The 14,816-nt window shown below is 45.6% G+C and overlaps 1 protein-coding gene across 18 annotated transcripts in view; it reads left to right on the top strand.

Moving 5' to 3' along the window:
- Window positions 1-14,816, top strand: part of ARHGAP21 (Rho GTPase activating protein 21) — a 239,276-nt gene that overhangs the window by 96,629 nt on the left and 127,831 nt on the right. Inside the window, exon 1 of one of the 18 annotated variants that reach the window (XM_039522417.1) lies at window positions 6,765-6,780. The exons of the other annotated variants lie outside the window; for them this stretch is intronic. The gene's annotated coding sequence lies outside the window, so the exon portion shown is untranslated. Of the gene's footprint in view, window positions 1-6,764; window positions 6,781-14,816 lie in introns of those variants that run through there. 18 annotated transcript variants of the gene reach the window in all.

A 14,816-nucleotide genomic window follows, 5' to 3' on the forward strand; every position in this document is an offset into this window, starting at 1 on the left:
AAGCAGGCGTCCCGAGCTCTCTTGAGCTGGGTTTTTATTAGTAATTAGATCAAAGAGCATGAGATCATAGTTACTTGTAACATATTGATTGGTTCCCCCACAGCCATCTCCCTTTGTGCAATATATCATGAATGGTGAAGAGACTACGTGAGCTATTAGAGAGGCTACGTGCGCTATTGCCTAGTCTATGCTTAATCAATAACCTGAGCATTGCTTTACCTTAAGCCAGGAGTAAATGTAATAAACACGTGTGTGGTTTGCCAGCACAGCATGTTTTCACTACAAGTATGACCATTCTTATGTTCTCATGTGTTGGGATATCCTGTTCTCCCATGCTTCCGTGTGGGTGGGTTGGTTTTTTTTTGTTTAAGCAGTGTTCCCTGAAATCTTCTGTTATGTAAAGTATAGGCCCTGATCAAAGTTGCACTGATTTAAATAAAGTTAGTTTAAACAGTAGTTGAATCAATTTAACTAGAATCAGTTTAAACTTCCGTGTGTCAACCAGGCCTAATCTGCTATTTAAAAAATAAAGAAAAAAGTTGTTTTTATTATCTCCTGTGGAGAAGGAGATCCTCAAATGGAAAGTGATAGGTCAATATCCTTTTCTGATATTAAGAAACATTCAGTTTAGAGGTGAAACAAAACTCCTGATGTTTCCTGAAATTACCCCCCTACAGATGAGATAGGTGAGGTAGTATCTTCTATTGGACAGACTTCTGTTGTGAGAGACAAGCTTTCGAGCAACAAAGAGCTCTTCTTCAGATCTGGGAAAGGTACTCTGAACCTGCAAGCTAAATACAAGATGGAACAGATTATTTAGCACAGGTATCAAGTATCAGGGGGTAGCCGTGTTAGTCTGTATCCACAAAAAAGACTAACAGATTTATTTGGGCATAAGCTTCTGTGGGTAAAAAACCTCACTCCTTCAGATGCCCAAATAAATCTGTTAGTCTTTAAGGTGCCGCCGGACTCCATGTTGTTAGAATATGTGCGAACTGCCTGTGCTAAGGGACCATGAAAGGTGAAGTGGCCTGTTAACACCTCTGCAGTCATTGAACAAAATCCTGCAGGTTGTCAGAAGTCACTCTAAGGGCTTGTCTAGACTACCACATTACAGTGCTGCAACTTTCTCGCTCAGGGGTGTGAAAAAACACCCCCCCCGCACTGCAAGCTTCAGCGCTATAAGTTTCAGTGCTCTTTTTCACACCCCTGAGCGACAAGTTTTGCTGACATAAGTGCTAGTGTAGACATGGCCTAAGAGTTTAGTGAAGATGGTGAAGGCAAGATTAATATACTAATTAAATATCCCCATTCACAGTGGAAAACTTACTAGCATGTAAGTGCCTTTTTTACCTAAGCACTACCGTAGTGTTCTCCTTCTGAAATTTCATGGAAGAAACTGGAAACAGAGGGAGTGTTCATGGTTTGGATCTTATTGCATTGTTCCTTTTTGTGACTTGTTAATTTTTTTGTACACTGCAGTTAATGAGTTGGCAAGTTAATGACCAAACCTTTGTAATAGTGGGAGGCTATCTTTGACTATTTTGCTATTCCAACATCAACATTTCTGGGTGGCTGCTTGTTACAGTGCAACAGGGAATGAGTTTCTATACTCTGGATATATTAGAGCCAAGCAGTATAGCCCAGGTAGAAGTAGCTAGTTGTCACCTCTGGTCTTAGTTACACGTCTGATTTTGGGTCCAGACCAAGGAAGAGGGCAAATCTTTCCAATTCTTCTGTCATTTAAAATATCCTGCTAATGAGGTTAGAGATTGAGCTGCCTATGAAGGAACAACAATGTAAATAAGGTGGTGATAGTCTGCAGGTTTTATGCTTTTGAGCATGCTCAGTGTGAGCTAGATGTTTCCAGAAGCCTGACTGGAGACAGACTAGGGAACATGCTCCTACAGCTGATTAAAAATACTGCCTTCTCTGTAAACGCACCCGACTCCAGAGTGCTCTTTAAACATTTATAATTAGGCTCACCAGGATTTGATTTTTATTTTTTTTATAATTTGGATAGATATTGATGTTTGTAAGCTTTTTTAGAATTCTAACAATCTTTTTTTAAAATTTTCACAGTTGTGGGAATTTATGAAAAGATCAGATAACAGGGGTGAGACAGTAACTATTTAATGACAGACGTTGAGATTCAAAAAGTTAAGCTTTATAACAGTTAAATTGTCAACATCACACATTAAAATATACAGCGTAAATATCCTTAAATCAAACTAAGTTCTCAAGCATTGTTTTTCTTTGCCATCTATATATTTTGATTATCATCGATGGAAATATTTTTTTCACTGGTTTCACTGGAGTGTAGTGAACTTGACATTTGCTGATGAAAAAGCTAATCTTTCCAAGCCTATTTATAATCTTTACCTTAATACAAATGATCAGTAACAAAGTGCTTAGAAGGGAGACATTTAGGAAAATGCTCTCGGTAAACTACTATGTCAGGGATGTCTTTATTGCAGAGTTAACCAAGATTATTATTTGGATGTTGCCCCTAATTAGGCTTCTGTCCACACCCAAAACATCTCATTTGAGTTTTGGTGGCGATTTCAACCCAATCTAGCTAGCTGTTTGGGGATTAGCTAAAGCCTGAGTGCTGCTTTCACTTGTGCTGGTAACCCACCCACTTTGCAGTGGGGGCATAAGCAAAACAATTTAAATATTTAGTCCATCAGTGCTTGCCCACTCTTTCCCCTGTGTGCCCAGAAGGAGAGACACGTTCTCCCACAATTTACTGGGAAAGAATCAGAGTGGCTCAACTTTCTGCAGGGTTAAGAACCATGTGACGTGCCTTTAGAAATCCTAGCAACACACTTGGGTGAAAACCAATAAGGAGTCTTGTGGCACCTTAAAGACTAACAAATTTATTAGAGCATAAACTTTTGTGGGCTATGACCCACTTCTTCACATGTATGGAGTGAAAATTACAGTAGGCAGGCATAAATATACAGCACAAGAAAAGATGGGAGTTGCCTTACCAAGTGGGAGGTCAATGATTCAATCAGGGGGATGTGTCCCATTTCCAACAGTTAACAAGAAGGTGTGAATGTCAACAGAGTAAAAAAACAATTTTTTTGTAGTGCTAATGAGGCCAGTTCCATCAGGGTGGATGGCCTGTACTTAACAGTTGATGGGAGATTACTTCTTGTTGTGACTCGGCCATTCCCAGTCTTTATTCAGGCCTAATTTGATGGTGTCAAGTTGGCAAATGAATTTCAGCTCTGCTGTTTCTCCTTGAAGTCTGTTCTTGAAGTTTTTTGTTGAAGAATGGCCACTTTTAAGTCTGAAATTGAGTGTCCAGGGAGGTTAAAATGCTCTCCCACTGGTTTTTGAATGTTATAATTCTTGACGTCTGCTTTGTGTCCATTTATTCTTTTGCGTAGAGACTGTACATTGGCCAAACCAGACATGGCAGAGGTTGCATTGCTGGCAAATGATGGTATATATCACATTAGTGGATGCGCAAGTGAATGAGCCCCTTATGGTGTGGTTGGTGTGGTTAGGTCCTGTGATGGTGTCATTTGAGTAGATATGTGGACAGAGTTGGCAATGGGGTTTGTTGCAAGGGATGGTTCCTGGGTTGGTGTTTCTGTTGTGTGGTGTGTGGTTGCTGGTGAGTATTTGCCTCAGGTTGGGGGGCTGTCTGTAAGCGAGGACTGATCTGCCTCCCAAGGTTTGAGAGACCAAGGGATCGTCTTCCAGGATAGGTTGTAGATCCTTGATGTGCTGGAGAGGCTTTATGTGGGGGCTGTAGGTGATGGCTAGTGGCATTCTGTTACTTTCTTTGTTGGACCTGTCCTGTAGTGAGTGAAGCACCAGTGAAGAGACAGTAACTCAAGAATAGCTTTGCTTCTTCCACCCAAGCTAGGCTAACCCAGATGGACTGCATTGAAGACATAATTAAGGCTATTGGTGTCAGTAATAAACTCTATTAAATGGGGGGAGGGATAGCTCAGTGGTTGGAGCATTGGCCTGCTAAACCCAGGGTTGTGAGTTCAGTCCTTGAGGGGGCCACCTAGGGATCTGGGGCAAAATCAGTACTTGGTTCTGCTAGTGAAGGCAGGAGGCTGGAACTGATGACTTTTCAAGGTCCCTTCCAGCTCTATGAGAGAGGTATATCTCCATTATTTAAAAAAACCCAAAAGTTTCAACTTACTTTTGGGGGAGATTTTGAAAGGCACAAAAGGCACTTGGAGCTCAGCTCCCATAGAAAGTAAATGGAAGTTGGGCACCTAACTCCTGTTTGTGCCTTTTTAAAATCTTCCTGTGTATGTATGTAATCAACCAGACATGCACGTAAAGAATAGGGAATATAACTTTAGATTTTCTGGTATTTGCGTGTACCTTCATTCAGAGAATTAATTTACAGTGTAAGTAGGGTAGTCCCCTGTAACATTTTACTGTTTATTACATAAACCAAAATGCAGTCAGGGTTGTGACCTGCCCGTCACACATTATGCTACAATTTGTTGACTTGACTCCGTAGACCCACAACCCAAGTGACTCCCTCAAACCTCAGTGGGAGTCACAAAATTTACCACAAATGACTGAAGATGTATCTATGGTATTTAAACTTTCAGACCAGCAGCTGTATACTTGACTTGCAGGGTTGTTCTGAGGATTCATTGGTTAATGTTCTTCCTTGAATGTAAAGTATGTTGGATATTTTTAAGGCAACTATTGATATATCTGTTTGTTTAGTGGTGGTCAGCTGACCAGACAGTGTTAGTGTTCTATATAAAGAGAGAGAGGGGGTGTGTGTGCATATTGTGAGTATGGGAAGGAAGCCAACTAGAAGATTTCTCTGGATTTAGGATTTTTTGTTGCAGTTATCCATGCCTTTGTCACCTCCAGGCTGGACTATTTTTTATTGCATAGGGCTACCTGTATGAAGCACACAGAAGCTTAAAGATAACCTGCTAATGATTTGTAAAATATTGACTTGCTTTTGTGCATGTTATTTGGTCCACTTTGTTGTATGAAGATGGTCTGAAAATTTGTATATTTTGTCTATGTGAAATATTTTATTTTAAAACATCAAGAATGTCTACTAATCTTATTTAGTTTAGTTGGGCTGCTTGTTGGAAGGCTTTCAGGATGCTAATATATTGTTAAATTAAGTTCAAGGGTCTATCCTGCAGTCTGTGGATATCTTCACTGGTCAGAAAACTGTTTATTATTAAATTCAATATTCAAGGCAAAGCATTTGCTGTAAACTTCAGCATCTCGGGTGTATTATGGTAACTACACAGAACAGGAAATGGTGTTTTCAGATTTGGAAAAAACCTCCTTTCCCTCGGGACTTCTAGAAATGTCTCTTGAACTCTTTTTAGGGAAAGGGTACTTAAACTTGGGTTGTTCAGCTCCTGTCTGATTTTGATGGTTCAGTTTCTGATTGTGATCTGATAATCCATAGAGATTCAGGGATTTATATTCTGTTTAAAATGAAACTGAGAGACACACAGCTTTACTAAGATGTATGTTACAAAATAGTCTAGTTTGTCAGAACTTATGTTTAGTGAATTTAAATTATTCATTATGTAACTACATTTTTCATGCTGATGAAATGCAAGTGAAGCCTCTTTAGAGAGAAGTCACCTTTAGGAAATGATGTGTATTCTTCTACTTGACTATCATATTCGGTTCACAAGTAAAAGTGTGTAGGAGCTCTGCCCTCAGTAAGTCATTCTTGTCTATAGAAAGCAACATCTCTTTCTTGTGCACATTTTTTTTCTTGTACATCATACAGCTTCATTTTATATCGGAAAGCTTCTTCTTTTCCTTCCAAAAAGCTTTTCCTAAAGAGGGAGGTTTTGGTGGATAGGGTGTAATTTTGGGGAACACCAAGGGTGTTGGTCTGGATGGTTCATGGGTGTCTTTAACTTGTAACTAATTGATTCTTCTCTGGTCACAGCAGTGGCTGAAAATTGCTGCCATCTGATGGTTATTCATGGGGTGACATTAAAGAAATTATGTTGTGACATGAGTGATTATTTTATATATCTATATAAAATGTGTGACATGAGTCATTGTAAGTAATACTTTCAGACCCATTGTTGGCAGTCTCAAAGAGCTAAAGATTGAAGATGGAGAATTAACTTTGTACATGCTCTGTGAATAAATGTCAGTCTAACATCTTTCATAGACTTTAAAGTCAGAAGGGACCACCATGATCATCTCGTCTGACCTCCTGCACATTTCAGGCCATAGTACCTCACCCACTCCTGAAATGGACCCCCTAAACTCTGGCGGAGTTGCTGAAGTCCTCAGATCATGGTTTAAAGACTTCTTAAGTTACACAGAATTCACCATTTACACTAGTTTAAACCTGCAAGTGATCCATGCCTCATGCTGCAGAGGAAGGTGAAAACCCCCCAGGGTCTTTGCCAATCTGACCTGGGGGAAAATTCCTTCCTGACCCCAAATATGGCAGTCAGACCCTGATCATGTGGGCAAGACCTACCAGGCAGATACCTGGGAGAGAATCTCTGTAGTAACTGAGAGTCCTCCCCATTTAATGTCTCGTCTCCAGCAGTTGGGGATTTTTGTTACTGGCAGTTGCCAATGGGCCACATGCCATTATAGGCAATTTCATCCTACCTTGCTGCTAAAATTTGACATAAATTTAAGTTAATTCCCTTACAGTTTTAACTTTTAACTCAGTGTTGATCAAAAGCTTGTCTCTCTCACCAACAGAAATTGAGCCAGTAAAAGATACTACCTCACCCACCTTGTCTCTTAACTCCAGGGACATTCTAATCTCAGGTCAGTCAAATTGCTATGTTACAATGCTACTTGTAGGTTTTTTATCGATCAGGTTTCAGTTTCAGGAGAATTTAACTTCAATGATGATGAGTAATTCATTCTGAAATTTTCTGTTTGATTAACTAGGCCATTGCTATCTACTTAAATTAACGGTGTGTGTAACACTTGTAATAAATGGTATTACTTTAAACTTTTAAAAAACATTGGCGTATACATGACACATCTAAATATTTATCTTACATTTGAATGTGTAACATTCACATCTAATGTGATTTTTTTAATCTTATTTCTATCACTTGTCTTGCCCAAAACTTTTCAAATGTACCACCTATTCTGTACAAAATTGACAGTTATCTCTACACTACTACATGGGAATTAAATAACTGAATCCCTGCACTTCAGCTTGAAAAATTTAGTAATGAAGAGTTTTTTTTTCTCTATGTTCTGAGGCCAGTGGTTCAAGTACTGTCCTGTTTGCCCAGTTAATGGGATCAGACCAGCTCTGTCCTTCATGGATTGGTTCTCTGTTTTCTCATGAGCATGTAAGAGACTTTTTGAGAGGATACACTCTTACATACAAGATGCTTTAAATTGTAACCCTCAGACTGCCTATCAACATTGTTTATAAGATCCAATTTATTGAACTGAGGGGAAAAATCACATATATACAGAAACTGCATAGTAAGGTAGTGATGTGAAGTCTTAAATAGCTAACTTGATAGCTATGTTAAAAGGTTGAATAACTTAACTAAACCTAAGTATTTAAGTTTCTTGGCCTGTGTGATCACCTAATCCCCCTCTCCTGGATTGCCCATTTCCACCACACCAAGCACAGGTTTCCTATCCTCACTTTCAATGTCCATCATTTAGGCTTCAAGTTGCCAGGATAACTTCTTATCATGACATTTACCACCAGAGAAAGGCGCTAGAAATGGCGCTGTCCCGCCAGCGCGCGCTTCGCGCGTCGCGCGCCGGGTCCCTCCCTTCTCCAGCGAGTTTCGAGCTCCCGCGCCCGCCCGGCATGCGGGCGGTCCACCCGGAGCGAGCGAGGAGCGGACACGCCGCGCCGCGCGGCGGGAGGAGGAGCCGCAGGCGGACGGACGGCCGCCCCGTCCGCGCCGCGCTGCCGGGTCCCGTCCCCCCCCCTCGTGGGACTGCCGCAGGCATGAGGAGGAGCTCCCCGAGCCATGCCGCCGCCCGGAACGGGCCGCGCGCGCGCCTGCTTTGCGCTGGTGTCTAGAGCCGCCCCTGTTTACCACCCTCTTTCACTCTGCTGGTGACATTGACCTATATCAACCACAACAAGCATCTGCCATGACTCCCTTTGTGCTTGGGAAGAGAGCATCTCACTAAAATCCATAAATGACCACCTGAGTCTCTCTTAAATTCTCCTTAAAACCTATGTTTTCCGTGATGCCTGTAGGTACTGCTACTGTCAGAATAATAAATACTATACAAATAACTTCAACATGTGCTTGGGGCTTTTATGGGATTCTCCCTTTGACATCAATCCAGTTCCACCTGACTTCTGTGGGCATTGGATTACGCCCACATTATGCAAGATTTTTTGTTTCATTCCCCACAATCGATTTAGCCACAGATGAAGAGTGATGTGAGTACTGCTATCATTCATGACTCTTGGGGAAATAGCCCATGCAGAAACCTTCTTTCCCTGGAAAGTTGCCTTTCTTCTCTCAGATTCAAATTAATTCTAATCTCTCTAATCCTTTATAGATTAAAAAAATTGTAGAGAAAAGCATTATAGTGGAGACCTAGCCCACTTTTAATCTAAAAGGTAAAGCTTTAATATTTTTCTTCGAGTGCTTGCTCATGTAGATTCCATTCCAGGTGTGTGCACGCCCACATGTGCGGTCGTTGGAGATTTTGCCTTAAGGGTATTTGTAGGGTTGGCAGTGGCACCCCCTCAAGTGCCACGCTCATGTGCTGATATATCGGCATCACCGACCCTACATCTTCTCAGTTCCTTCTTATTACCCATGGTGATTAGTCAGAGCGCTTTTCCTTGCATTGCAAGGGCTAGTGGTTTTTTGCCTACTGACTTAGAGCCTTGTAAATAGTTTGTGTACAGTACAGTAACTTCTCGCTTAACGTTGTAGTTATGTTCCTGAAAAATGCGACTTTAAGCTAAACGATGTTAAGCTAATCCAATTTCCCCATAAGAATTAATGTAAATATGGGGGTGGGGGGGTAGGTTCCAGGGAAATTTTTTCACCGGACAAGACTTATTTATTTATTTATTTATTTTTATTTTTTATTTACACTCTTACTTTTTAACAAACAATATAATACTGTACACAGCAATGATGATTGTGAAACTTGGTTGAGGTGGTGAAGTAAGAGGGTGGGATATTTCCCAGGAACACCTTGCTGCTAAATGATGAACTAGCACTTGGCTGAGCCCTCAAGGGTTAACACGTTGTTAATGTAGCCTCACACTCTACAAGGCAGCACAAATGGAGGCAGCATGGCAGACAGACACACACCGTGTGTGTGTGTGAGAGATGCACATTGCCCCTTTAAGTATGCTGACCCCTCTCAAGTAATTGCCTTTTTAAGTAGATCAACAAGTTGAGACAGCAGCTGCTGCCAGCATGCTCCCTCTATCCTGAACCCTGTCATTCTCTCCCCCACATCCCATAGAGATGGGGTAAGCGGGGAGCAGGAGGGAGGGGGGCACCCTGACATTAGTGCCCCCCTCTTCCCCACAACAAGCAGGAGGCTCCCGGGAGCAGCACCAAGGCAGAGGGCAGGAGCAGCACATGGCAGTGAGGGGAGGGACAGCTGAACTGCTGGTAATTGATAGCCTGCTGTGTGGCTGCCACACAGGAACTTAGGGGAGCTGATTGTGGGGAGAGGGGGTTTGGTCCATCCTGGTTCCAAGCCCCCACCAGCTCGCACCAATGGGCTGCTCTTCCTGCAAGCAGTGGGCAAAGCAGGCGGGTGCCAAACAAAGTTATAAGGGAGCATTGCACAACTTTAAACGAGCATGTTCTCAAATTGATCAGCAATGAAACAACGTTAACCAGGATGACTTCAAGTGAGGAGTTACTGTATTTAGTGTTAAGTGTAGTTAGTAGTTAGCAGCTAGGCTTACAGTGGGGACTTCGTCTCAGGCGGGACATGCCCTGGTCTTCTGTGTTTAAGTTCTGCGCATACTGCAATAGGCCTGTGCCTATACGTGACCCCCATAGCAGCTGCCTCAAGTGCTTAGGAGAGTTGCACATTAGGGACAAGTGCTGAATTTGTAAAAACTTCCAGCCCTGCACGCAAAAGAAGTGGGATATTCGACTATGGGTTTTCCTCATGGAGTCCGCCCTGCATCCACCCTCTGTGCAGCCCTGCTAGGACTCACCAGGTATCTTGGCCGCAGTGTGCCCCTGGCCTTGGGCTCCGCCTAGCACCATTTCCCATCGCCAGTGGGTGCCCAAAAAGAAGACCCAAAAGCATGGATCCCCGGCACTGGGCAAAACAGGCCATGGGTCATTGGCAAGGGACCCCCTTTGGGCCGCCCAGTCACTCCATAGCTGTGCGCTCATACCTCCCAGTCGCATCTTTAGCCCTGTGAAAGGTCCACCACTAACTCCTGGGAGTGGCATGGGACCAAAAAGCCTGATGACACTGATGCCTTCACAGGCTTCCTATGCCAAGAGAACACAGGCCTTTGTCCTCACCACCAATCCAGCATGTGCCTCAGGAACCAGCAAAGGCTCCCCACGAGGGCAAGCCAGCGCCTAAAACCCCTTGGGGGCAGTGGAGTGCCACCGATCCCCTGAGATGAAGCAGCACTCTCTATCTCTGCTGCGGATCGCTCAGAGCAAGATGCAGGTCTCCGCAGTACCAACACTGCTCACCTTCTGGCTGGTTGTCATCTCAGAGCAGGTCCCGTTCGCCTGCCTTGTGGCAGTGCTCCCTGTCGTGTCCCTGGTCCCCCTCCCCCACAGCATCAATCACACTCTGGGCACCAATCTCCAACCGTGATGGTCAGCAAACAAACCCAGCCGTTCACAGCCCCACTGTGGTCACCAGAAGGGGATTCCTCCAGCACGGAAGCCCAGTTCAGTCCTTCGCCTAGACTGTACTGGTGCAAATGGACACCCGAGGCCATGTCAACATCTATGGCACTGACTTGGTAGCACGGCTAGTGGCCAGCACAGTGTTCTCATTGGCACGTATAGGGAACATTGGTTATGGCAATGCCCCCTTCACATTGCTCATTGACTGCCGCCTCGTAGCGACAGCTGGCGGCACCGATGGAACCGGGCTCAGTGCATGAGGCACACTCAATGGTAGAGTTAGAGGGAATTGCGTCCACCCCTGAGCCTCGCTCCCCTGTGGGGAAAGATGCCCCAGAGACTCCCCAAGCTGTGTAATCATCATCTTCATCCCCAGATGAGGCAGTTGCGGGACCCTCAAGTGTCAGCCTGTCGGATGATTTCAAAAAACACCAAGCCCTGCTGCAGCGGGTGGCTGAGAACTTAGGCCTGGAGGTGGAGGAAATGGCTGAGCAAGCAGACACCTTGTTTAATGTCTTGTTGGCTTCTACCCTAACCTGTGTTGCACTACTGGTGCATGACAGTGTCCTTAAGATTGCCAAGGGTCTCTGGCAAACTCCTTCCTCCATTGCTCCCTCCTCAAAAAAGGCCAAGGGATACAAATACTTTGTCCTAGCCAAGGGATTTGAATACCTCTACACCCACCCTCCCCTGGGCTCGCTAGTGGTCTCTGCGACTAATGAAAGAGACAAACAGTGGCATACCAGCTCAACCCCCCAAAATAGAGGCCAAACGGTTGGATCTGTTTGGAAGAAAAAATTATTCGTCAGCCAGTTTGCAGTTCCAGGTGGCAAACCACAACTGATGGGACTTCCTCCATAAGTTCACAGAGTTTGGCCCAGGAATTTGGCATTCTGCTGGAGGGCTCTGCGGCTGCCAGGTGATCCCTCCAGATGACATGGAATGCGGCGGACTTGGCAGCCAGGGTGGTTGTGTTAGCGGTGGTAATGAGGTGCAGTTCCTGGCTTCAGACCACAGATCTCTCCCAAGAAATGCAGACCTCGATCTAGAACCTCCCATTCAATGGGAGCGGTCGCTTTTCTGACCAGATGGATGCGAGGGTGCATGGGCTTAAAGGACACCAAGGCCACCCTTCATTTGCTGGGCCTGCATACAGCCTATGAGAAAGCAGTTCCAGCTACCCCTGCTGGCTAGGCCTTGGCAGTCTTGTCCGGAATCTGCAAGGAGGAGGAACAGACACTAGTTTCAGTTGGCGTTGCCCTTCCTCCTCCCACTTAGCCCCGCAATCCACCCCGGCAAAACATCCTGGGGGCCAGAAGCGCTCTTCTTGAGGGTGTGGCCGAGAGCGACACTTTCCCAGTCACCACCTCAGATCCACCCTGGTCTTTCCTCACCCGTCTTCATCCTTTCCATTGGACCTAGTCCCAAGTCACCTCAGACTGTTGGGTGCTGGACATAGTGTCTCAAAGTTACACCATGCAGTTTTCGGCCGCCCCTCCCACTCCTTCTTCTTCCTGTCCCTCTGATGACCAGCTCCTTCTCATGAACAACTTTTTCAAGAGGTCGAGAACCTCCTGCGCCTGGGAGCGGTGGAGGAGGTCCCTCGGTACATGAAGGGAAAGGGGTTCTATTCCCACTACTTCCTAATCACAAAAGGGTGCCTCAGACCCATCCTGGACCTGTGATGTCTCAACAAGTCTCTCAAAATGTTGAAGTTTTGCATGGTCTCCCTGGCTTCCGTCATCCCCTCCCTGGATCTGGGAGACTGATACGCCACCCTCAACTTGAAGGATGCCTATTTCCATGTCTCCATATTCCAAGGTCAGAGACATTTCCTCCATTTTATAGCGGGCGAATGCCATTTCCAATTTATGGCACTCCCCTTTGGCCACTCATTGGCTCCAAGGGTTTTCACAAAATGTATGGCACCAGTGGTCGCTTACCTCTGACATCAAGGGGGCCAGGTCTTCCCACATCTCGACAACTGGCTCATCAAGGACAGGTCTTGGGACCAAGTGAGGAGGAGCCTCAATCTGGTATGTTCCACTTGCCATGACCTAGGTCTGTTGCTAAACAAGAGAAAAATCCATCGTAAGACCAGTTGAACTCAGAGTTCATAGGGGCGGTTCTCGACTCCACGCTAACCAGAGCCTTCCTCCCAGAGGTGTGTGTTTTCAGACTATATCAAACCTGATCTCCCTTGTAAAGAACCACTTGCTAGCTATGACTTTAACCTGCCTGCAGTTGCTGGGCCATACGTGGTCAGTCATATCAGGCTCCACTTCTGGCCTCTGCAAGCGTGACTGGCATTGGTTTACAACCCCAACAAATACGATCTAGAGTGGGTGGTCAGGGTGCCAGATCACATCTTGTCATCCCTGGATTGGTGGTTGGACACTGGGTCGTTGTTGGCGGGAGTCCCCTTTGTGATCTCCTCCCTGTCGGTGACACTGGTCTACGACACTTCGGGCCTGGGCTGGGAAGTGGTGGAAGAGGCACTGGACCTGGGCGATGTAAGCACCTGGGGCTGATGGTTGCGGGACGATCTGGCTCTCCACATCGTCAGGGAGCTCAGAGTGGTTCATCTGGCAGGCCAGGCTTTCTTGCCCCACCTGAGGGGCAAGGTGGTGCAGGACCTCATGGACAATAACACAGTGATGTATTATATTAACAGAAATGGCGGAGCCAGTTTTTCATCCCTTTGCCAAGAAGCTCTCCGCCTTTGGGACTTCTGTGTGTGGCATGCCATTCATGTGATAGCCGCGCGCCTACCCGGGACCGAGAATGTGTTAGCATATTGCCTCAGCAGGACCTTCTCGTCTCGCCACAAGTGGTCGCTCCATCCGGAGAGGGCCAGTATGATTTTCTGAAAGTGGGTAACTCCCCAGGTGGGCTTGTTCATGCCCTGCCAGAACAGGAAATGCCACGTGTTCTGTTTGCTCTGGGGGATGGACAGGAGTTCATTGTCAGATGCTTTCCTGCTTCCGTGGTCCGGAGCCCTGATGTACGCCTTTCTGCCCATGCCATTGATCCACAGAATCCTGGAGAAGATCAAACAGGACACGGCGAGGGTTATCCTGATAGCCCCCGAGTGGCCTCACCTGCACTGGTTTGGCAAGCTGCTGGACCTTTTGGTAGTTCTGCCGCTGCGACTCCCTCTCTGGCAGGACCTGGTGTCCCATAACCATGTCAGTCTCCTGTACCCGAGCCTGGAAGCATTGAACTTGACAGCGTGGCTGCTACGCGGCTAAATGCAGAAGAAACAGGTCTTGCTGGGTAGCAGAAACCCCTCCACCAGAGTGACCTACCAGGCAAAGTGGAAAAGATTCATGTGCTGGGCCTTGGATTGGTGTGTCAGGGCTGAGCAGGCCTCATTGCAAGTGATCCTGGACTATCTTCTGCACCTCAAACTTCAGGGCTTGTCCCTGTCATCAGTCAGGGTCCACCTGGCTGCTATTTTGGCTTTCCACCTTCTGTTGTAAGGCAGGTCAGTTTTCGATCACAACATGGTGGCCTAGTTTTTGAAAGGTCTGGATCATCTTTACCCTCACGTCCAGGATCCTGCCCCTCCTTGGGATTTAAATCTTGTGCTATCGAGGCTCCTTCTCTCCTGGAAGGTTATGTTCCTGGTGGAGATTTACATCCACTCATAGTATGTCTGAGATCAGGGCACTTATGTTAGAACATCATATAGGGTGATTCTACAAGGACAAGGTCTGGTTGTGGCCGCACCCAGTGTTCCTGCCCAAGGTCGTCTCCCAGTTTCATACTGGCCAAGATATTTTCTTACTGGTCTTCTTTCCAAAGCCTCATAATTCTGAAGAGGCACGCAGATTGCATGCCCTGGACATCCAGAGGGCGCTTTCTGTAAGTCAGTGCAATTGCTTGTTGCGGAGGCTGACAGGATGAAAGGTAGCCCAGTGTCTGCTCAGAGGATCTCATCCTGGCTCTCAGCCTGCATCCAATACTGTTATGAGCAGGAGGGTGTGACTTCACCAGTGA

This window comes from Mauremys reevesii, linkage group 2, assembly GCF_016161935.1.
Source record: "Mauremys reevesii isolate NIE-2019 linkage group 2, ASM1616193v1, whole genome shotgun sequence".
NCBI classification, from domain to species: Eukaryota; Metazoa; Chordata; order Testudines; family Geoemydidae; genus Mauremys; species Mauremys reevesii.